The sequence below is a fragment of the Schistocerca piceifrons genome, chromosome 7, assembly GCF_021461385.2.
Source record: "Schistocerca piceifrons isolate TAMUIC-IGC-003096 chromosome 7, iqSchPice1.1, whole genome shotgun sequence".
NCBI classification, from domain to species: domain Eukaryota; kingdom Metazoa; phylum Arthropoda; class Insecta; order Orthoptera; family Acrididae; genus Schistocerca; species Schistocerca piceifrons.
In genome coordinates, this window is record NC_060144.1 from 343,776,718 (window position 1) to 343,800,353 (window position 23,636).

Here is a 23,636-nt window from a genome sequence, read left to right on the forward strand (position 1 = left end):
AAATAGAACCAAAACTGCTTATTCATCCTTAATTTAATTTCCTTTTGCCAAAATACGCTTTTACATTGATTAGGAATGCCTCTAAGGAAGTCATGGCTTTTTGTTAGTGAAAATACGATGCAGATACAGGCTGCCCCAAGTACACTACTAAACCATTTTGAAAAAGAAGCCAAAGATCGGAAATAAATATTTGAGACAGCGTAGAAATGCACATGATACGTGTATTTGCAAAATGCTCATGTTTCATTACAAATGGCAATTTGCTATTACAACCATGTTGGTGGTGCTATTATGAAAACCTACAGAAAATCCTATGTGATGGGTCCACGGTGGAGTTTTTTTAGCATTCACAATTAATGGTTGACTGTCGAAGATGGAATGGTTGGCAGCTTCTTAGAAAGTCCAACGAATGTGCAGGGAAGTTACATCATCCCAACAAGATGTAGTTCCTACCGTGAGTAAAAAATTACAAAAAAACTGTATGGATGAAGCCACAAAGAGACGTCCCAGATTATCGACAAAGAATTGTTTGAGAAGATGGTATTGTGATGTTGTTGTGGTCTTCAGTCCTGAGACTGGTTTGATGCAGCTCTCCATGCTACTCTATCCTGTGTAAGCTTTTTCATCTCCCAGTACCTACTGCAACCTACATCCTTCTGAATCTGCTAAGTGTATTCATCTCTTGGTCTCCCTCTACGATTTTTACCCTCCACGCTGCCCTCCAATACTAAATTGGTGATCCCTTGATGCCTCAGAACATGTCCTACCAACCGATCCCTTCTTCTGGTCAAGTTGTGCCCCAATCCTATTCAATACTTCCTCATTAGTTTTGTGATCTACCCATATAATCTTCAGCATTCTTCTGTAGCACCACATTTCGAAAGCTTCTATTCTCTTCTTGTCCAAACTATTTATCGTCCATGTTTCACTTCCATACATGGCTACACTCCATACGAATACTTTCAGAAATGACTTCCTGACACTTAAATCAATACTGGATGTTAACAAATTTCTCTTCTTCAGAAACGTTTTCCTTGCCATTGCCAGCCTACATTTTATATCCGCTCTACTTCGACCATCATCAGTTATTTTGCTCCCCAAATAGCAAAACTCCTTTACTACTTTAAGTGCCTCATTTCCTAATCTAATTCCCTCAGCATCACCCGACTTAATTAGACTACATTCCATTATCCTTGTTTTGCTTTTGTTGATGTTCATCTTATATCCTCCTTTCAGGACACTGTCCATTCCATTCAACTGCTCTTCCAAGTCCTCTGCTGTCTCTGACAGAATTACAATGTCATCGGCGAACCTCAAAGTTTTTATTTCTTCTCCATGAATTTTAATACCTACTCCGAATTTTTCTTTTGTTTCCTTTACTGCTTGCTCAATATACAGATTGAATAACATCGGGAAGAGGCTACAACCCTGTCTCACTCCCTTCCCAACCACTGCCTCCCTTTCATGCCCCTCAACTCTTATAACTGCCATCTGGTTTCTGTACAAATTGTAAATAGCCTTTCGCTCCCTGTATTTTACCCCTGCCACCTTTAGAATTTGAAAGAGAGTATTCCAGTCAACATTGTTAAAAGCTTTCTCTAAGTCTACAAATGCTAGAAACGTAGGTTTGCCTTTCCTTAATCTTTCTTCTAAGATAAGTCGTTAGGTCAGTATTGCCTCACGTGTTCCAGTGTTTCTACGGAATCCAAACTGATCTTCCCCGAGGTTGGCTTCTACTAGTTTTTCCATTCGTCTGTAAAGAATTCGTGTTAGTATTTTGCAGCTGTGACTTATTAAGCTGATAGTTCGGTAATTTTCACATCTGTCAACACCTGCTTTCTTTGGGATTGGAATTATTATATTCTTCTTGAAGACTGAGGGTATTTCGCCTGTTTCTTACATCTTGCTCACCAGATGGTAGAGTTTTGTCAGGACTGGCTCTCCCACGGCCGTCAGTAGTTCCAATGGAATATTGTCTACTCCGGGGGCCTTGTTTCGACTCAGGTCTTTCAGTGCTCTGTCAAACTCTTCACGCAGTATCGTATCTCCCATTTCATCTTCATCTACATCCTCTTCCATTTCCGTAATATTGTCCTCAAGTACATCGCCCTTGTATAGACCCTCTATATACTCCTTCCACCTTTCTGCTTTCCCTTCTTTGCTGAGAACTGGGTTTCCATCTGAGCTCTTGATATTCATACAAGTCGTTCTCTTATCTCCAAAGGTCTCTTTAATTTTCCTGTAGGCGGTATCTATCTTACCCCTAGTGAGATAGGCCTCTACATCCTTACATTTATCCTCTAGCCATCCCTGCTTAGCCATTTTGCACTTCCTGGCGATCTCATTTTTGAGACGTTTGTATTCCTTTTTGCCTGTTTCACTTACTGCATTTTTATATTTTCTCCTTTCATCAATTAAATTCAATATTTCTTCTGTTACCCAAGGATTTCTACTAGCCCTCGTCTTTTTACCTACTTGATCCTCTGCTGCCTTCACTATTTCATCCCTCAAAGCTACCCATTCTTCTTCTACTGTATTTATTTCCCCCATTCCTGTCAATTGCTCCCTTATGCTCTCCCTGAATCTCTGTACAAACTCTGGTTCTTTTTGTTCATCCAGGTCCCATCTCCTTAAATTCCCACCTTTTTGCAGTTTCTTCAGTTTTAATCTACAGGTCATAACCAATAGATTGTGGTCAGAGTCCACATCTGCCCCTGGAAATGTCTTACAATTTAAAACCTGGTTCCTAAATCTCTGTCTTACCATTATATAATCTATTTGATACCTTTTAGTATCTCCAGGGTTCTTCCATGTATATAACCTTCTTTCATGATTCTTAAACCAAGTGTTAGTTATGATTATGTTGTGCTCTGTGCAAAATTCTACCAGGCGGCTTCCTCTTTCATTTCTGTCCCCCAATCCATATTCACCTACTATGTTTCCTTCTCTCCCTTTTCCTACACTCGAATTCCAGTCACCCATGACTATTACATTTTCGTCTCCCTTCACAATCTGAATAATTTCTTTTATTTCATCATACATTTCTTCAATTTCTTCGTCATCTGCAGAGCTAGTTGGCATATAAACTTGTACTACTGTAGTAGGTGTGGGCTTCGTATCTATCTTGGACACAATAATGCGTTCACTATGCTGTTTGTAGTAGCTTACCCGCATTCCTATTTTCCTATTCATTATTAAACCTACTCCTGCCTTCCCCCTATTTGATTTTGTGTTTATAACCCTGTAGTCACCTGACCAGAAGTCTTGTTCCTCCTGCCACCGAACTTCACTAATTCCCACTATATCTAACCTCAACCTATCCATTTCCCTTTTTAAATTTTCTAACCTACCTGCCCGATTAAGGGATCTGACATTCCACGCTCCGATCCGTAGAACGCCAGTTTTCTTTCTCCTGATGACGACATCCTCTTGAGTAGTCCCCGCCCGGAGATCCGAATGGGGGACTATTTTACCTCCGGAATATTTTACCCAAGAGGACGCCATCATCATGTAATCATACAGTAAAGCTGCATGCCCTCGGGAAAAATTACGGCTGTAGTTTCCCCTTGCTTTCAGCCGTTCGCAGTACCAGGACAGCAAGGCCGTTTTGGTTATTGTTACAAGGCCAGATCAGTCAATCATCCAGACTGTTGCCCTTGCAACTACTGAAAAGGCTGCTGCCCCTCTTCAGGAACCACACGTTTGTCTGGCCTCTCAACAGATACCCCTCCGCTGTGGCTGCACCTACGGTACGGCTATCTGTATCGCTGAGGCACGCAAGCCTCCCCACCAACGGCAAGGTCCATGGTTCATGGGGCGGGGGGGGGCGGGGGTATTTTGATAGATTCGCCAATTAACACCTGCCGTGAAATGCACTCTTCGAAGAATATGGAGAATAGAGCAGTAAGTACCTCACTATTACGAACATGCAATAGGACCAAATCATTTTTAACCTACTGTTCAGTTGCCATGAGCTTAAGCTGTTGCTATACAATGTAATTTTTTTTTTCTAAAATATTAAATAATTTTCCGAACTTTAGTTCCAGACCTAAAAGTGTTTAGAATATCCTAACATCTCTACAGTTTCGTCCCTGTAGATCTGAGACTCACTGAAGGCGTGAGCTGCTACAACGCTCGTTGTGTTCTCTGCTGAGGGATCGGACAGATAGAATGGGTTTCGCACCATATTAGGATAAGTTTCCAGAAAAGGTATACAGCCAACATACGTTTACACGATAACTAACTTTTCCTCTCCGTTTTACGTTTTGCTTGCCAGTCAGTCTGGGAAGCAATTATTTGGAACAGACTATCCCACTGCACCTTACTATCATGAATAACACCAGGAATTATAAAGCACTAATTTCATAATGCAGAGTTACTGTATTCTTTATGCAGTTATTTTGACTGTACAGGGTGCCTCAAAACTTATTGGTCGAACTAGAACGGGTGATAGTGGGTCCACAACCAATTATATTGTGATGGGGAACCAATGGTCGGAAATCCATACTCGCTGTGTTATGGACATACCCAGCGTACACTGCGTAACAACAATGTAGTCCATAGTAATTGCTCGAAGTGACGACCGCAAGTCTTAATGAATACATGGAAACGGCGCGTGAAGCTCTGCCACACTCTCTTCAGATATCCCTTGTGTCTATTGTACAAGGAGACAGGCAGCTAGGCTCCGCAAAAAGGTGTTATCTTTCATACACCAACGTCTTGACGTAACTCCACAGGAAAAAGCACAATGTGTGAGATTTGGCGATCGCACTGGCCATGGACAGGACCTCTACCTTCAATCTAGCGATGAGGGTACACGTCTTGTCCTGAGGAAGGCAGTTGTAATACGGTAGAAACGTTGATATTAAGTTTATAATTAAGGTATTTTATTCAATGACGCAGTGCAACACCCAAAAGAATTTTATTCAAAAATGGTTTAAATGGCTCTAAGCAGTATGGGACTTAACTTCTGTGGTCATCAGTCTTCTAGAACTTAGAACTACTTAATCCTAACTAACTTAAGGACATCACACACATCCATGCCCGAGGCAGGTCACGGTCGCGCGGTTCCAGACTGTAGCGCCTAGAACCGCTCGGCCACCCCGACCAGCGAATTTTATTCATCATAATCATCTGGGTAGGTGTTGTTCGGGTGTTAGCAGACATTAACATCGAAGTGGCCAGGTGAACCGTCGTGTTGAAACCACATCCTGTCGTGAACAACAAGGGCTATAGTCTCCAAGAACTGTAGCAGCACATCTAGCAGGAACACTAGATAACGTGGACCAGTCAAACGGGGAGGCAGCAAATAAGACACTATTAGGTGATCTTGGACATTGCCCTTCCATACGTTGACAGAGATTCGTTGCTGGTCGCCATCGATGTGGGTGACGTGGGTATTGAGTTGACTCCAGTCATGACTGTTGCCGCTATTGAAAACACCATCACGGATGAATGAGGCCTCCTCCGTGAACAATACAAACTAAACAGTGTACGGCTCTACAGCACTGCGTTGGATAATCCATTGACAGAGATGAATGCGGGGCTCAAAATCCGTTAGTCCCAGTGGTTGCACTTGTTATTTATGATAGGGGTGTTAATACGTATTCCTCTAGTACTCTTTACACTGTATCCTTTGGAGTGCGCGTTTCACGGGCAAACTGACGGATGCTTACTGCTGAGTGGTCAGCCAACACCGTATCCTCAAATTCTGGTGTTCGGACATGTCTTTGGACGGAATTTTGGCCGGCTCTCTGTAACGTGAACGACTCCATGTGTCGTACGTTCGTATTCATGGAGATAAACTTCTTCCAATTAGGATGACATCTGTTGTGGAAGCGTTCTTCGTACATTTGTTCTTCTTTACGTACACCAAATCCAGCTGCACCGTTTATTAAATTCATCTCTGCCGCTTCTTGTTACGAGTAACGTTCCATATTTATATTCTTTACGTGCAGCAAATCCAGCCGCACCGTTTATTAAATGCATGTCTACCAATTCTTGTGACGAGTAACGTTCCATATTTTACTACACGTCATGCGCTGTACATAGTAACACACCTCATCATGGACACGTCACAAGCCGTTTGATACAATGGATGACTGACACCTAGGGTAGTTGTATGTGTGCGGCACAGATTAATGGGCCAGTGAGAAGAACGCAATCATCACACGACACACATACTATTAGCTATGTTGTGTATGTGTTTGGTGGGCAAGAGTATATGCTAATTATCACCCACTGCCCATTCCAGTGTACAACAGACACCCGGGATCATTGGGAGAGTGTGGCAGAACTGCGTGCACCGTTGCAGTACATGTATTGATAGCAGCGTTCACCACTTTGAACAGTTACTATAGTATAAGCGACGGTGTTGCTATGTGGCGTACGCTGTGTATGTATGCAACTGTTTCAGTTTGAACCACAGGGTTTGAGATGCACTGTAAAATAATAATAATAATAATAATAATAACACCTACACACGTTGGTCCATTGATCGTGACCGGGCCAAATATCTCACGAAATAAGCGTCAAACGAAAAAACTACAAAGAACGAAACTTGTCTAGGTTGAAGGGGATAACCAGATGGCGCTATGGCGGACCCGCTAGATGGCGCTGCCATAGGTCAAACGGAAATCAACTGCGTCTTTTTTTTAATAGAAACCCCCATTTGTCTTACATATTCCTGTAGTACGTAAAGAAACATGTATATTTTAGTTGGACCACTTTTTTCGCTTTGTGATAGATGGCGCTGTAATAGTCACAAACATGCGGCTCACAATTTTAGACAAACAGTCGGTAAGAGGTAGGTTTTCTAAATTAAAATACAGAACGTAGGTACGTTTGAACATTTTATTTCAGTTGTTCCAATGTGATACATGTACCTTTGTGAAATCGTCATTTCTGAGAACGCACGCTGTTACAGCGTGATTACTTGTAAATACCACATTAATGCAGTAAATGCTCAAAATGATGTCCGTCAACCTCAATCCATTTGGCAATACGTGTAACGACATTCCTCTCAACAGGGAGTAGTTCGCCTTCCGTAATGTTCGCACAGGCATTGACAATGCGCTGACGCATGTTGTCAGGCGTTGTCGGTGAATCACGATTGCAAATATCCTTCAACTTTCCCCACAGAAAGAAATCCAGGGACCTCAGATCCGGTGAACGTGGCGGCCACGGTATGGTGTTTCGGCGGCCAATCCACCTGTCATGAAATATGCTACTCAGTACCGCTTCAACCGCACGCGAGCTATGTGCTGGACATCGGTCATGTTGGAACTACATCGCCATTCTGTCATGCAGTGAAACATCTTGAAGTAACATCGGTAAAACATTACGTAGGAAATCAGCATACATTGCACCATTTAGATTGTCATCGATAAAATGGGGGCCAATTATCCTTTCTCCCATAATGCCGCACCATACATTAACCCGCCAAGGTCGCTGATGTTCCATTTGTCGCAGCCATCGTGGATTTTCCGTTGCCCAATAGTGCATATTATGCCGGTTTACGTTACCGCTGTTGGTGAATGACGCTTCGTCGCTAAATAGAACGCGTGCAAAAAATCTGTCATCGTCCCGTAATTTCTCTTGTGCCCAGTGGCAGAACTGTACACGACGTTCAAAGTCGTCGCCATGCAATTCCTGGTGCATAGAAATATGGTACAATCGATGTTGATGTAGCATTCTCAACACTGATGTTTTTGAAATTCCCGATTCTCGCGCAATTTGTCTGCTACTGATGTGCAGATTAGCCGCGACAGCAGCTAAAACACTTACTTGGCCATCATCATTTGTTGCAGGTCGTGGCCATCATCATTTGTTGCAGGTTGTGACCATCATCATTTGTTGCAGGTCGTGGTTGACGTTTCACATGTGGCTGAACACTTCCTGTTTCCTTAAATAAAGTAACTATCCGGCGAACGGTCCGGACACTTGGATGATGTCGAACAGGATACCGAGCAGCATACATAGCACACGCCCGTTGCGCATTTTGATCACAATAGCCATACATCAACACGATGTCGACCTTTTCTGCAATTGGTAAACGGTCCATTTTAACACGGGTAATGCATCACGAAGCGAACACAGTCCGCACTGGCGGAATATTAGGTGATACCACGTACTTCCACGTTTGTGATTATTACAGCGCCATCTATCACGAAGCGAAAAAAGCGGTTCAACTCAAACATTCATATTTTTCTAAGTACTACACGAATATGAAATAAAAAATGGTGGTTCCTATTTAAAAAAACGTAGTTGATATCCGTTTGACCTATGGCAGTACCATCTAGCGGGCCAACCACAGCGCCATCTGGTTTCCCCCTTCAAGCTATACGAGTTTCGTCCTTTTTAGTTTTTTCGTTTGATGCTTACTTCGTGAGATATTTGGCCCGGTCATTATCAATGGACCACCCTGTATTAAATCTAAACAACGAACGCTGTAAGATGTTTACATCCTTAAACGTCCTTAAGTAGGTTTGTTGCTGCATTGGAATTCTCTACAGGGACATTCAAGTATATGCGCTTTTCAGACACGTGACCTGCTTTTACAGAGTAATGTTCAGAGAACTATTTAGCTTTTGAGACTGGGAGGTGATCCAGGTCCAGATCGAATCCACGCGGCAGATTTACGACCGTGGGCTGGTGCACCGACCGGTCTCATTGTAGATTTTAGGCGGTTTCCCATGCTCGTTTAGGCAAATGTTGGGCTGGCCCCAAAGTCCACTCAGGGAATACGACAATCATAACGCTAAACTACGACAACATACAGTTAACGGTCACGATTTCCCTCCTTTACGTTACCTTGAGGACCGTGGCGTCCGAAACGGCTACAGCCAATCCCAAAAGATAATTTTCTAAACCCTGAAACACCAGATCCAGTACTAGATGGGATAAAAGTTAGCAAATAGAAGAAGACGTTAATATTCATTCACCGAAATGCTCAGACGCGCCTTTAAGAACATGCAGATATGGTTAATAGGAATACAACAAAAAGAACATACTTTGTCTTAAATACAAATCCAACGTCAAAAAAAAAAAAATGAAATGTTCGTATAGCAGTAGGCTACTTTCAGTATTTCTGTATAATATTATACTCCGTTACTGTTTCTGTGGAATTTAGAAACGCTGGAGACAATCTGTGGCAGACGAAAGCTTATTTCAATCTCTTAAAATATACCAGGCTACGTTGCCGAGGTGTTGGCCGTGAACTACCAATCAACTTGCAGAAAACAGCCGTATATTGAAGGAGGAACGTAATCATGGTACCAGTTTTCGGTGCCTCATTGGCACCACCTTCAGGTGCCTGTACACGAAATGAGATAAGCCATCCAGACGTTTACGAAAGGAAATATTATATCAAATTGTTTTTTGTAGATATCTTGACATGTTGGCAATAGACGTAACCAGTCCTGTTTTTATTACTTTCGTTTACGAATATACAGCAAAATAAGAAAATCGCTATGTAGTGTACCATTGTAAGATTACGTGTACAAACGAAGTGTTTCCTTAATGTCTTTTCTGGTTAGGAAGCATTTGTCAACTTATGTGATTGCGTAGTAAATGCGAACACAAACGTGAAAGTAATGTCCTTCCGTAAAACTTAAGGCACCGAGAAACATTAATCACATATAGCTTTCTACACCAAAACAAATTATGTAATCGTGTAGAATGTGTCTCGATGGAGTTGTTTATGTCTAAATGTATGGCTAATAGTAATCAAGAGACGTGGGTTGCATTCCCAGCCATGGTACAAATTTTCATTCGTCACTATTTTGCATATGTACAGCAGATGTTTGAGATTTTAAATATACTACAAGGGGTAGTCAAGTGGAAACGAGACAGACTATACAGGGTGTTACAAAAAGGTGCGGCCAAACTTTCAGGAAACATTCCTCACACACAAAGAAAGAAAATATGTTATTTGGTCATGCCCCCATAAATGAAAGTCAAGAGGGTTGAGGTCAGGAGAGCGTGGAGGCCATGGAATTGGTCCGCCTCTACCAATCCATCGGTCACCGAATCTGTTGTTGAGAAGCGTACGAACACTTCGACTGAAATGTGCAGGAGCTCCATCATGCATGAACCACATGTTGTGTCGTACTTGTAAAGGCACATGTTCAACATTACCTTCCTTCAATTGGGCCAACTGGCGGTGAATCGAGGAAGTACAGTACATACTGACTAAACCAAAATGAGCTCTAACATGGAAATTAAGCGTTTCCGGACACATGTCCACATAACATCTTTTCTCTATTTGTGTGTGAGGAATGTTTCCTGAAAGTTTGGCCGTACCTTTGTGTAACAACCTGTATAACGAGCATGGTGCGGACTTTGGGAACTGCCCTCTATTGGGAATCAGAAAGGAAGAGTGCGAATGTTCACCGCTGTGCCATTTATTCGTTAAACATGATCGAAGTGAGGTAAGCGAGTCGTGTGCTCGCTGACTTCACAATGGAGAGGTCGGTAGAGAGGAACAGAGAGGCGTAGTACCGTTTTTGACTGCGGAAGGAGTGTTATGCCCGAATGTCTACTGTATACAGCGAACCCAGTACGTCACGTGGAATAAAAGATTCTGAGAAGGTTGGATGTCACTGGAAAATAGCAGTCGGTCAGGACCAGCTTATCGTACCATTGACCCTTCTGTCATTGCTGCGGTGGATGCCGCCAACAGAAATGACCGGGAGCGGAGGATGCAAGACATTCGATACTGTTGGGCATTAGTCACGGTACCGATCACACAATCACGACAGAGCATCTTAATCTAAGGCCGGTATTACACTATCAAATTTCTGTTTCAAAGATTTGATCAAATATTCGTCAAATTTATTTGACAAAGATCTTTGACGTAGCACTAAAAGGGGCATTACAGTGTCATCATATTTTTCGTCAAAGTTCAAGATAACTGACAACAGCAACTTGTTGTTAACCCTAGCAGTTTCATGTACCACAATTGCTCTGTGTGCACATGCGGAAGAGCAGCGGGGGAAAAACAGGAAACGTACCTGGGTGAAGCCGTGGGTTTTATGACGACACGATAAAAGCATTCAACAAAACTTGTTACGTGAGCTTATAGTGGAGGACGTCAAGTCGTACATCAGTTACTTAAGAACGGATGAGCATACATTTCAGTATGTGCTCAGTGAAATGTATCCTCATATCACAAAGCACAATACTCATTTAAGAACTGCTATATCTGCAGAAGACAGGCTCACTGTAACACTCCGATTCCTTGCAACAGGAGAGAGTTAGGTTAGGTTAGATGAGGTCAGGTCTCCAATCTTCTTATTCTGTTCTTGTATTCAGGGTCGCTCACATTGTAAAGCGCCTCATCAGCTTCATACATCTCTATTAGTTTTGTAGTTGTCGGTACACACCAATTGTATTTACCGTCAATGTTTATAAAAACACTACAGATGACAGAACGCTGCAGTGATGCTAATGCTCCACATGGTAACATGTCACATTGCAATGAACAGAAGACAAGCGTCTTCTTTGATCAAATATACAGCGAGGCCCTAGATTTGATCAAATTTATTTGACGACAGATGATATTTGACAAAGTTTGTAAGGTGTCAGGCAAATCCAACACCTTTCATGAAAACCCTGACATGATAAGCAAATCCAGTAGTATGTCACATAGCTTCGAATAAATCGTGACATTAAATTAACCAAAGTGATACGAGTAACGAGTGAGCAAATGGAATACCACAGACTAACACAAGAATGCCTAAATGCATGTCATTCCTTCCCACCGTCAGACAGACGCAGTTCCGAGGGGAGAAACGAGAACAGAAGCCGAGAGGAGAACCGTGTTAAGCTGGAAGGCCCTACGATAAGGGACGGACACCCACGTAGCCAGCAAACCGCTAGGACCACCCCCCAGCCCATGTTAAAAACTAGAGCCCTCCAGAAGAACAGTATAGATCTTACGATAACACTAACAGGGCCACCCCAGCCGCAAGTTTTAGCGTGAGACTTTTTCGCGTCTCTGTTACGTCAGCACCACCCCACAGCCCATGTTAAAAGATAGAGCCCTCCAGAAGAACAGTATAGATCTTACGATAACACTAAAAGGACCACACCAGCTGCAAGTTTTAGGGTGAGACTTTTTCGCGTCTCTGTTACGTTGCAAACTTTAAAAACATTGCCCCACCACGAAAAGTATAACGTTTCTCATTGAACAGACAGAATTTTTGTAGGCAGAGCTTAAGGTTAACATTGAGACCCTTATTGGTCAGATGAAAACACAGCCAGATAGTTATTTAAAACCAACTTCGGTAAATTGTAGTAAGGAGAAGTTAGGAGAGAGTTGCTTCCGAGACGGCGAGGTGAGCGGAGCTATGCTGCCCGCCGCCCCCTGACGAACACCGACAAGGTAATGAACGCACGCGATGCTGCATAACAGCGCATAAAGCTTCACTCAGAACTGCAGAAGTCTCATCTGTTACACCCCCTAGTGTCGATCGTCAATTAAAGCTCATGGTGTTCACATTTGCCACTTGAAGTAAAAATCTGAAATGCGATGATTTTTCTGTTTAATAGTTATTGAGAAGCCACATCAGCTACTGTAATTTATGACAAGTTAGATAAGTAATTAAAGATAATTGAGGGTCACTGTAGACCATTCTGATAGTTTTCTCTTTTGTGAAACTTAATTTAAACCTAGATTATAGATGTGATATGGCATAGGTCATCCTTCGATCCACTGTAGAACTTGGAAACCCATTCAGGGAATATTCGTTCACATTTTTGTTGAACGCAGTTGGTTTTTACCATCCTGTATTAAAACATTTCCTTTTATCAATAGTGCAATTTATAAACAATGTTTTGTGAGTAGAATAAAATTTCCAATGGTAAACTTAACTGATTTTTCGACGTTATTTTACCAGCTAACTAAAAATTGGAAAGCCTTGAACCCCTTCCACTAAATTTAGTTAGTATTAAGATTCTTTTACAGGGAATGCAGTGGAGCCGACGCTGAAATCATTAAGTATTTGGTTATATCATCGCTACTCTCACTGAACTCTTCTGAACTCAACATGTCGTGTGTGGTCTGGCGTCTCCTTACCAGCAACAGGTCCCAGGTTCAAACTAGTCAGTTCCCTAAAAAACACGCTCAGAGCGTCGTTGCGCGAAAGTGGTAGGGACACACGATATAGAACAAACAGACACCACGCAGAATGTTAGAAGTTCCCTATTACACCATCAAATTTCTTTGACAAAGTCTAAGCGCAGTGGGTTCCCCACAGACTAACGAAGGAGCAGAAGCTCGACATCTCTGCGGCACCTGGAAGGTATCACGACAATGAATATCGTTTTCTGCCCCTTATACTCACAGAAGATGAAACATGGTGCCATCATTTTGAGCTCATCATTTTGGCTTCACCCCCACCAAAGATATCCAGAGCTGTATACGCTAAATCAGGAAAAAACTTTATGACTCTTTTCTTTGAACGCAAGGACCCACTGCTCATTGAGTTTCTGGATCACGGTGCCACAATTAACACACAGCGGTACATGGTGGACACTTTGCAAAGATCTAAGCACGCCTTCAAGTTCAAATGCCCAGGAGTGTTGACGGCCGAGATCATTCTGTTGATGGATAACGGCGGTCCACATGTTTTCGAGGTTGTTTCAACTATGCTACAGACGTTTCACAGTGAAACTCTTACATATCCTCCACGCGATTTCCACATTTTTGGAATCATGAAGATATTCGTAATCGTAGATTTGATACGGACGAAGAGGTGCACACCCGGGAGCAATCATTGCTCCGCAGGCAACCGCAAACTATTTTTCCATGAAATCCTTGTCTCACAGTGTGAGAAATGTGCTAACAGTTTCTGCGATTGCTGTTGAATTAATAATCTGTTTATTTACTTTTTACCCATATGTATTGGTTTCATTTGACTGCCATAATTTGATGTAGTTATGCGCCAAAACGCGTCGTCGTTTCCTGCTACAAAAGTAGTTTTGTGTACATCGATTCGACACAGACATCACTACTGTATCCATGCCTTAGTAGGTACCATTTGATATCACACAGAAGTAAGATATAAGATTTTTTCTTAAAAAAATAACCTCTCCTATAATCTAGGCACGAATTGCCTTTGTTTTTCAACTTGGATTACAGATCACGGCTAAACGGATCGACGTAAACGTAGATTCTAAAATAAGTGAAATGAAAAGGTGGGGTACTGTGTGCCCTTGTCTAATTTCCTTTTTTAACGAACGCCAGAATTATGAACGGGAGGTAATGTTCGGCGAACTATTCTCGAGGACTTTCGCTGATAGCGGAACTCATTAAGGGCGTGTCGAACGTCCTCTGAGACAAGAGCGAACTCCGCCGCTTCTGGTTTAATTAATCTTCCCTCCGCAGGCCAGCCAGAAAGGCAAGTAAGAAGTGTCGAACTAACCGATCTACTTAACATACTTCCCCGTCTTCGCTTCTTTCAACGTAGGAACTTGCATTTCATTGGAACAAACTGGATGAAAAAGGTCATCTATTACGAATACATGAAATATCGACATGCCTCCACTCGTTCCATTAGCACATTCATAGTTCACACACGGCAAGAAGTTGTTTAAATCATGTTCTCCCAGCAGTTAGTGACGTTTTAACTTGCTTTCGGGAAACGCGAGTTCGCACCAATTGCAGAAAGAGCAGATTACTCCATACATTGTTAAAAATGTATTATGATCATCGACAAAATAATATTTCTTTAATATCTGTATTGACTCAGAAACGTTCCACGTAGAACAAATCAGGCAAAATATCTGTAAGAAAAGGAAGCAGGTAGTGAGGTATAGAATTTTAACATTTGTTACTGGCGCACGACCTCACGTTGCACAACAATCGAAATACAATAATATTCACCCGATATAAGCCCAGAACACTTCGCACATTTCGAAGAAAGAACACCGAGCGAGGTGCTGAAGTGGTTAGCACACTGGACCTAGATTCGTGAGGACGACGGTTCAAACCCGTCTCCGGCCATTCTGATTTAGATTTTCCGTGATTTGTCTAAATCGCTTCATGCAAATGGCGCGATGGTTCCTTTGAAAGCGTACGGTCGTCTTCCTTACCTATCCTTCCCTAATCCGATGGGACTGGTGCCCTAGCTGTTTTCTCCCCCAGAATCAACCAACCAACCAAGAAATAACAAACAGCCGTCTTAAAGATCTGCTAACTCCTTTTGATGAGATACGGGCACGAAACATTTCATTTGAGGAAAGGGCATCTTGTCAGCAAAGTTGTAATATAAGAGTGTGATGTTACATGAGGGCCATTGTGTTCTATTTTCTTTCAGCCTCCGATCGGTGGCGGTATGGAAATCACAGGGAAAATAAAAAAGAAATTATATACATTTAACTGTATCTTCCAGCTACTTCTCTACATAGTCGCCACTCCGACATAGAACTATGTCCTAACGTCGCAGTACCTATTTTCCAATAGGGAACCCCGTCATGGACGACAGCCGCCAGTGATATCCTCCAGTTCCGTACGCTGGTCTGCTGCCCGATATCTGTACTGTAATGCTGTCCTCATAGCAAGCGGTCCACGTAAGCGAAGAAATGAAAATCAGAGTGAGCCCAGTCCGGGCTCTATGGAAGCTATGGAAGGGGGGGGGGGGGAGGGGAGGGTAGTCACACACTTCCCATTGAAACCCCTGTAGGACCCCCTTCGTTCCCTACAATGTGCGGCCAACAGTTGCCACGAAGATGGAAATGAGTGACAGTTATTTTATGTGGCCTGAATGAAATCAGGCAAAAAACCTCAGCAGGAATAAGCACTTGGCACGAGGCACCATTTTACAGGCATCTTTAAGTGCTCACTGCGTCCTCAGAACTGGGAAGTGGTACGTGCTGTTGCCTTGCTCCTAGCTTTAGTCATTGACACCTGCTTGGACGTAAGTTTAATTTTTTTAAATAGTTCCCGCCTAACTTTGTTGTCTCAGTTTTAACACCGTATACTTCATAACGGGAAAATTCGAACATAGTGAACTACATTTCGGAAATCATTGTAATAATTTCTTCACATCTGTATCGTTTTGAAAATGTGAGCACAACAGTAAAAACTACGGCGACATGCACTGAGTCCTGTTAAATTCGCTCACTTGCTGCAGACCAGAGTAATGCCTGCATTATGCTTCTTCTTCAGTGGTGCATTCGGTACTCCTCGCGTCTTTTGGAATTTGTTTTTACTGTTGTTTTAGATGCCCAATAACACTGATGTACTCTGAATCACTGAGAAAAGTCATGGGGTACCTCTTAATATCCTGCCGGACCTGCCCTACATAGTTCAACAACTTGACGTGGCGTAGACTCGACAAGTCGTTGAAAGTCCTCTGCAGAAATATAGAGCCATATTGTCCCTACAGCCGTCCATAACTGCGAAAGAGTTCCCAGTGCAGAATTTTGTGCACAAACCGATCTCTCCATTATGTCCCATAAACGTTCGATGGGATTCATTACGAGTGATCTGGGTGGCCAAATCATTCACTCGCATTGTCCAGCATGTTCTTCAAACCAATCAAGAAGAGCTGTAGCCCGGTGATATTGGTACATTGTCATCTATAAAAACTGGAAACATGAAATCATGAATGAGTGCAAGTAGTCCCCAAGAAACCGAACATAACCATTTCCAGTTAAAGATTGGTTTAGTTGGGCCAGAGTGCCCAGTTCATCCCATGTAAACAGAGCCCACACAGCTATGGAGCTACCATCAGCTTCCACAGTGACGTGTTGACACCTTGGATCCACGGCTTCGTGGGGTCTGTACCACACTCGGATCCTACCATCAGCTCTTAGCAACTGAAATCGTGACTTTTCTGACCACGCCACGGATTTCCAGTCGTCTTGAGTCCAATCGACATGGTCTTGAACCCAGCAGATGTGCTGCAGGCGATGTCATGCTGTTGGCAAAGCCACTCGCATCGGTCGTCTGCTGCCGTAGCCCATTAACTCCGAATTTGGCTACAATGTCTCAGTTTGATTTCTGCAGTTACTTCACGCAGTGTTGCTTGTCTGTTAGAAGTGACAACTCTACGCGAACGCCACTGATCTTGATCGTTAAGTGAATTCTGTCAGCCACTTGTTTTTCGTGTTGAGAGTTAATTCCTGAAATTTGGTATTCTCGGCAAGCTCTTGACACTTTGGGTCTCGGAATATTGAATTTCCTAATGATTTTCGAAATGGAATGTGTCATTCGTCTAGAACCAAACACCATTCTGCGTTCAAAGTCTTTTAATTCCCGGCGTGAGACCATAGTCACGTCGGAAATTTTTTATATGTATCACCCGAGCACAAATGATAGCTCCGACAGTGCGTTGCCGTTTTATACGTTGTACATATGTGTATTCGCTATCTAAAGACTTTTGTCGCCTCAGTGCACATTCGTTAGGATAGCTTTACTGATACAAATTTGGCACTTCATGTACAGATTCACCGAATACCCCGCCCAGATCGAAGCGCACTTCAGCGCGGCGCCGCTCGGGGTAGCCCCACGGTCTCGGACGTACTGTCACGGTTCGCGCGGCCCCCGCTCCGGAGGTTCGAGTCCTCCCCCGGGCATGGGTGTGTGTGTTGTCCTTAGCGTGAGTTACATTAAGTTAGATTAAGTAGTGTGTAAGATTAGGGTCCGATGACCTCAGCAGTTGGGTTCCATTAGATCTTACCGCAAATTTCCAAATTTTTTAGCTCGGCGATTCAGGAAAGCGCACCGACCGTGGATGGAATCCACCTGGCGGATTAATGACGAGGATAGGTGTACCAGCCAGACCATACGTGATTTTCAAGTGGTTTCCCACATCCGAATAGATAAGTACTGGGCTAGTACCTACGACTCGCTTCATACGCGATTCGAAAAATGGTTCAAATGGCTCTGAGCACTATGGGACTTGACAGCTGAGGTAGTCAGTCCCCTAGAACTTAGAACTAGCTACCTAACTAACTAACTAACCTAAGGACATCACACACATCCATGCCCGAGGCAGGATTCGAACCATGTCTGCACATTTGCACATGAATAACAGTAGACGTTGACAGCTGGAAGTTGGGGAACACAAATTCAGTCCTCTGGGGAAAGGGGATTGGGAGGAGAATGACATCCGTACTAGTTTGTAGTAATATTCACATAGAAATATCTATCAATTAACATTCCGACATCGTGTTGATACGGGATAAAGGCCAGGAAGAAGAAGAAGAAGGAGGAAAAGCTATGGAATGACTTAATGCAATGGAATAGCAGAGGGCGACGCTATGCTGAAATGATAGTGCAGTGACGGCGGACACAGCGCAGTTCTACTACAACTGGTCACTGTTGCATTTTCTGTGTTTTATGTGCTACGTTATTACGATTGCGTATTACAGACGTTTTCACTGTTGAGAAAGTATTTCCGCATATTCAGAGGTAATTTGGTTAGCATACGAGGTGTGGGCTGAATTTACAGGGGATGAACTAGGCCTTCTGCCGGCCGGGGTGGCCGAGCGGTTCTAGGCGCTACAGTCTGGAACCGTGCGACCGCTACGGTCGCAGGTTCGAATCCTGCCTCGGGCATGGATGTGTGTGATATCCTTAGGTTAGTTACGTTTAAGTAGTTCTAGGGGACTGATGACCTCAGAAGTTAAGTCCCATAGTGCTCACAGCCATTTTAACTAGGCCTTCTGGTCCAACTGGACCTATCATTCACTCTAAATGGTTGTGTTCGGTTTCTTTGGGACTATTTACAGCCATTCATGACTTTATGTTTCCAAATTTTAATAGATGACAGTGCAATATAATGGGACTGATGCTGTCATAAAGTAAGCAAGTATGTATCAAACATGAACGACCAGTAGCTGTGAAGCGTTATCAGTGGACTGTAGCATCTTTCTTGCCTGTAGGCGAATCAGTGTGGTCTACACCTTCGGTTGTGCATGAGCTGTTATTTTTTTATCGGAAAAATAAACGTCATCCACACAATTCTGAAGATTGGAAAAGTCGATAAGTGCGAGAATCACCGCGCAGTCAGCGTAACAGCTAGTGCATCCAAGTTGCTGAGAAGAATAATATACAGAAAAATGAAAAAGAAAATTAATGATCTGTTAGACGGCGATCAGTTTATCTTTACGAAAGGTAACGGCACCAGAGAGGCAGTTCTGGCGTTGCGGTTGATAGCGGAAGCAAGACTGAAGAAAAATCAAGATAGGTTCATAGGATTTGTCGATCTGGACAAAGCGTTCGACAACGTAAAATGATTCAAGATATTCGGATTTCTGGAAAAATAGGGGTGAGCTATTGGGAACCGAGAGGGAACAATAAGGGTGGAGGACCAAGAATGAAGTACACGGATTAAAAAGGGTGTACGACAAGAGATAGAGTCTTTCGCTCCTGCTGTTCTAGCTATATGGCGAAGAAACGATGACGGAAATAAAAGAAAGGTTGAAGAGTTGGACTAAAATTCAAGGTGAAATGATATCAACGATAAGATTCCCTGACAACATTGCTTTCTTCCGTGAAGTGGAGAAGAGTTACAGAACTTACTGAATGAGATGGACTTTCTAATATAAGATGACTTTAAATCGAAGAAAGACATAGGTAATGAGAACTAGCAGAAACGAGAACAATGAGGAACTTAACATCATAACTGTATTACACGAAGTAGAAAACGTTACATAATTCTGTTATCTGGGCAGAAAACAATCTATGACGAAAGGAGCAAGGGAAACATGGAAAGCAGACCAGCACTAGCAAAAAAACGGCATTCTTGCCCAAGAGAGGTCTACTAGTATCAAACATAGTTCTTAGTTTGAGGAAGCAATTTCTGAGAATGTGATTTATTGAAAAAGGTGATACCTTGAGATGAATCTTAGGTTTTTCACTTACGATCCATAAAACAAGCGCCAAGCCATGCACAGGAAGCGAAAAAAGCTCGACTGAGCAAATCAAGTTTCAAAGGGATGATGAATGTTTTTTTTTTCGATATTCATGAAACTGTGTATCGGCAATGGGGTCATGAGGAGAAACTATTAATCGCTATTACTGCCGTGAGTTTTTTGGTGAATTACGCGAGAAATAACGAAGAACCATCCGAATTTTGAAAGAAGAAGTCATAGGCTCTACATCAAGACAACCCACAGGCTCACACGGCTTGCAGGTTTCTAGCGAAGCACAGTATCCCAATGTTAGACCAACCACCTTATTCGCCTTACCTACCACCATGTGACTTTTACCTTTTCCCCAAGTCCAATCTCCATTAAAACTAGTAAGATTTCAGTTCACTGAAGCAGTGAAACAAAAAGAGACAAGCGTCCTCAAGCAGCTTACAGAGGAAGACTTCCATCAATGTTTCCATCAATGGAAAAAACTCCCATGCAGCGTTATTGGGACAGAGAAGGGTAGTATATTGAGGGAGACATTCACTAAATATGTATGGTTAGGAAATATAAATATTTTACATGAATAGTCTCGTTATTTTCTGCCAGGAGCGCTAATGCGCTACTTCCTGGACTCGGGTAGGCGCGCCGGCCCCTGATCGAATCCTCCCAGCGGATTAACGCCTAGGGCCGATATGCTGGCCAGCCTGGATGTGGTTTTTATGCGGTTTTCCACATCCTGCTAGGTGAATACTGGGCTGCTCCCCTCGTTCCGACTCAGTTACACGACTCACAGACATTTGAAAACGTTCTCACTACTTCACGGCTTACACAAGATGCAGACAGCTGGGGTACACTACTTACGTCCCGGGGGTTCGGGGTGGCGGCAGGAAGGGCATCCCGCCACCCTCTGCAACTAACACTGCCGAATCCGTAATAACAAGGCCAACCCTGCATGAAGCAGGACAAATGCCCAAGAAAGAAAATCTCGTTATTTTATACTCATACTTCTTACTGAGTAAATTGTGAGTATGTTAGTTAGTTACATGTTCCATGGATCATTTGAACAATTCTGTTATCGAAATTATGTGGAACGAGCCAGTTTACAAGACATGTATACAATGAACACATTACTATTTTTAGAACTACTCATGCAATACATGTTACTCTTCTCTTTTCACTGGCTGTCAATTTTTAAGTAGAAATTCTGCAGTTCATTAGAAGGAGTTGTCCAGGAAAATTGATTTAAATTAAATTTAAAACTTGCTTTGCTAGGTGTCAGACATTTTTCGTTACTGGACAATGATCAAAAATTTTTGTTGCTGCATATTGAACTCCTCTCTGAGACACAGACACCTTTAACAAACGGTAACAAAGGTAATTTCTACCTTCAGTATTGCATATATGCACATGACTGTTCTTTTCAAATTGTGATGGATTATTATTAACGAATTTCATTAGTGAGTACATCTATTGGGATGACGCCGTTAAATTGACTATGTCATTTAAGAAGTACTTACATGACGTCCTTGGGTGAACAACACATCATAATGTAATGTTGTATGCATTAATTTGTTCTGATTGCTGTGCTGATATTCAAGACCATAAAAGTGGTTTAAAAGTTATGAGCTATCTCAGGAAGTTAACCTTGCATTACTCTGCAACTGTTTCACCAGGTATCCAGTCTACCTTACCAAATTCCCAACCAGACTAACATTAATTATAATCTTTTAGTACTCATGATAACTGGTGATTATATATATATATATATATATATATCAGCAAACTTGATTCATCACTAAACTGGTGCCTTATTTAGGATTGTGTAAATGTGAGTTTGTAATCTTACAGAACACATCAAATAGGGAACCAAGATTGGGAGACAACATACAACACTGCATTCATAAAATAACACACGAAGAACTTTGAAACATATGCAAGAGGAAATTAACCACAACCAACCGATTCAATTTTCACCCAAAGAATTTACATTCGTAGCACAATCCTGTCCGTCATGACATTACCACACACAGGTATACTTAATTCATACTAACTCTCTGTGAAATCTTCCCAAAAAGAATAGCTGAGGGCTACTTTGATGCTTACACCACATGTTTCATGTGGTCAACTTGGTTTACACAAAGAGTGTAACTCCACAATGATTTTGATGATTAAAATAAATTACATCGAAACGCAATGTACAAAAGAAAAACCTCGAACTGGTTACTATCGTCTTACTATTAACCTGATGGGGCAAACAACTGTATAAGCACGTGGTACTGGTCTCACAAAGTACACCCCACGTGGGTTGAACATAAAGAAAAGTTGCTATATTGAAAAATATTGTCAAGACGAGACATTATAATCTCATGCACATTCGCATTTAAGATTGATGATCTTAGTTAGAGTTACTGATCAACACGTGGTTCCACTTTACTCACAAAGTAGTGACAAAACAACTACCGGAAGATATTCTGAACTTCACACTCGAATTACACTGCGTTGCAATTTAAGATAACATTAGATATTTTAAAACTAAACCTGTTATAAAGGTAATTAAATTTTCAGTTAGGCTGAACTTAAGAAATCCATTGTCCTACGTACTTAGCAGACACGCGCTTAGCTGGAGATCTTACCACTTCAGACGCTCGCTGCGGACAGACTGACCTGGGCCCCTAGCGAGCGTGCTTAACAGATACAAATGGAAGTGACCAGAGAGGCAGCTTCCTATACCAACATGACAAGGGACGGACAGGACCATACTATGAATAGAATCCTCTCTGCTTTTAGAAAGCCCTAGCAGACAGGCTTGTCTGCTACCATCAAGCATGCAACTAGAAATACATTTGCTCATTCATCCTCTCACACAGAAGTGAAGGGGGATGACAGTATCTTATCATATACAGTGTATAAAAGAAAGCGGATGTAGGTTCTGTGTGAGACTGTGTGACATGAATTACATATTAACTGTGTTTTAAAGTGTAGTAGTGTGATAGACCATTCTTGTTTATGTGTAAAAGTAACACGTTTCACTGCTCAGTCTCCTCCCAGATAGTCAGAAACACCACAGTAAATTTAGAAGAGGAATTTGTGCCGTAAATGACAAGAGATTTAAGAAATTAACATGAAAGAAATCCAATAGAGACCTTTCATAACCCCAACGCTCCGGGAAAAGACTGTGCAGGGAATTTTCTGGCCATGCTAGGACATTCCCAAGCAGGCTTCTCACACCCAACTTAATCCAAAAGTGTAAAGAAAAGGCAAAATGTCACCTGCTACTTGCTAAAACACAATAATTTCAACACATCTTTAGAATCTACCAATTTCAAAGAGAAAAAAAGAATCTGTGACACCTATTTAAAAGAGCCAACTGATCACAGGAAAATTTATGACTGTTTATTAACAAGTAAAATTTATGAAAATAGCAAAGGTGCCACAGTAATTTAAAAAAATATGAAAATAACATCAGTATTATAAAGCAGAACATTACAATGCACAATCCGCAAAAGCAAAAAAATAATAAGAGAAAAAAAAACATGTTTAACAAAGTGGTTATCGCAAAAAATTCTATATCTTATAAAACTAATAATTTGTAGAATTAAAATAACTTTGTGGCGCTGATTTAATCACTCTACTATATTTCAGATAGTTATCAAACAGTGATCACTGTGTCATTATACTGAAACTACAATTAATTATGTGATTGTTACCCATATGGGATTCCTCAATATAAATATGCCCCATGCAAAGGCTAATCGATCACAGTCCAA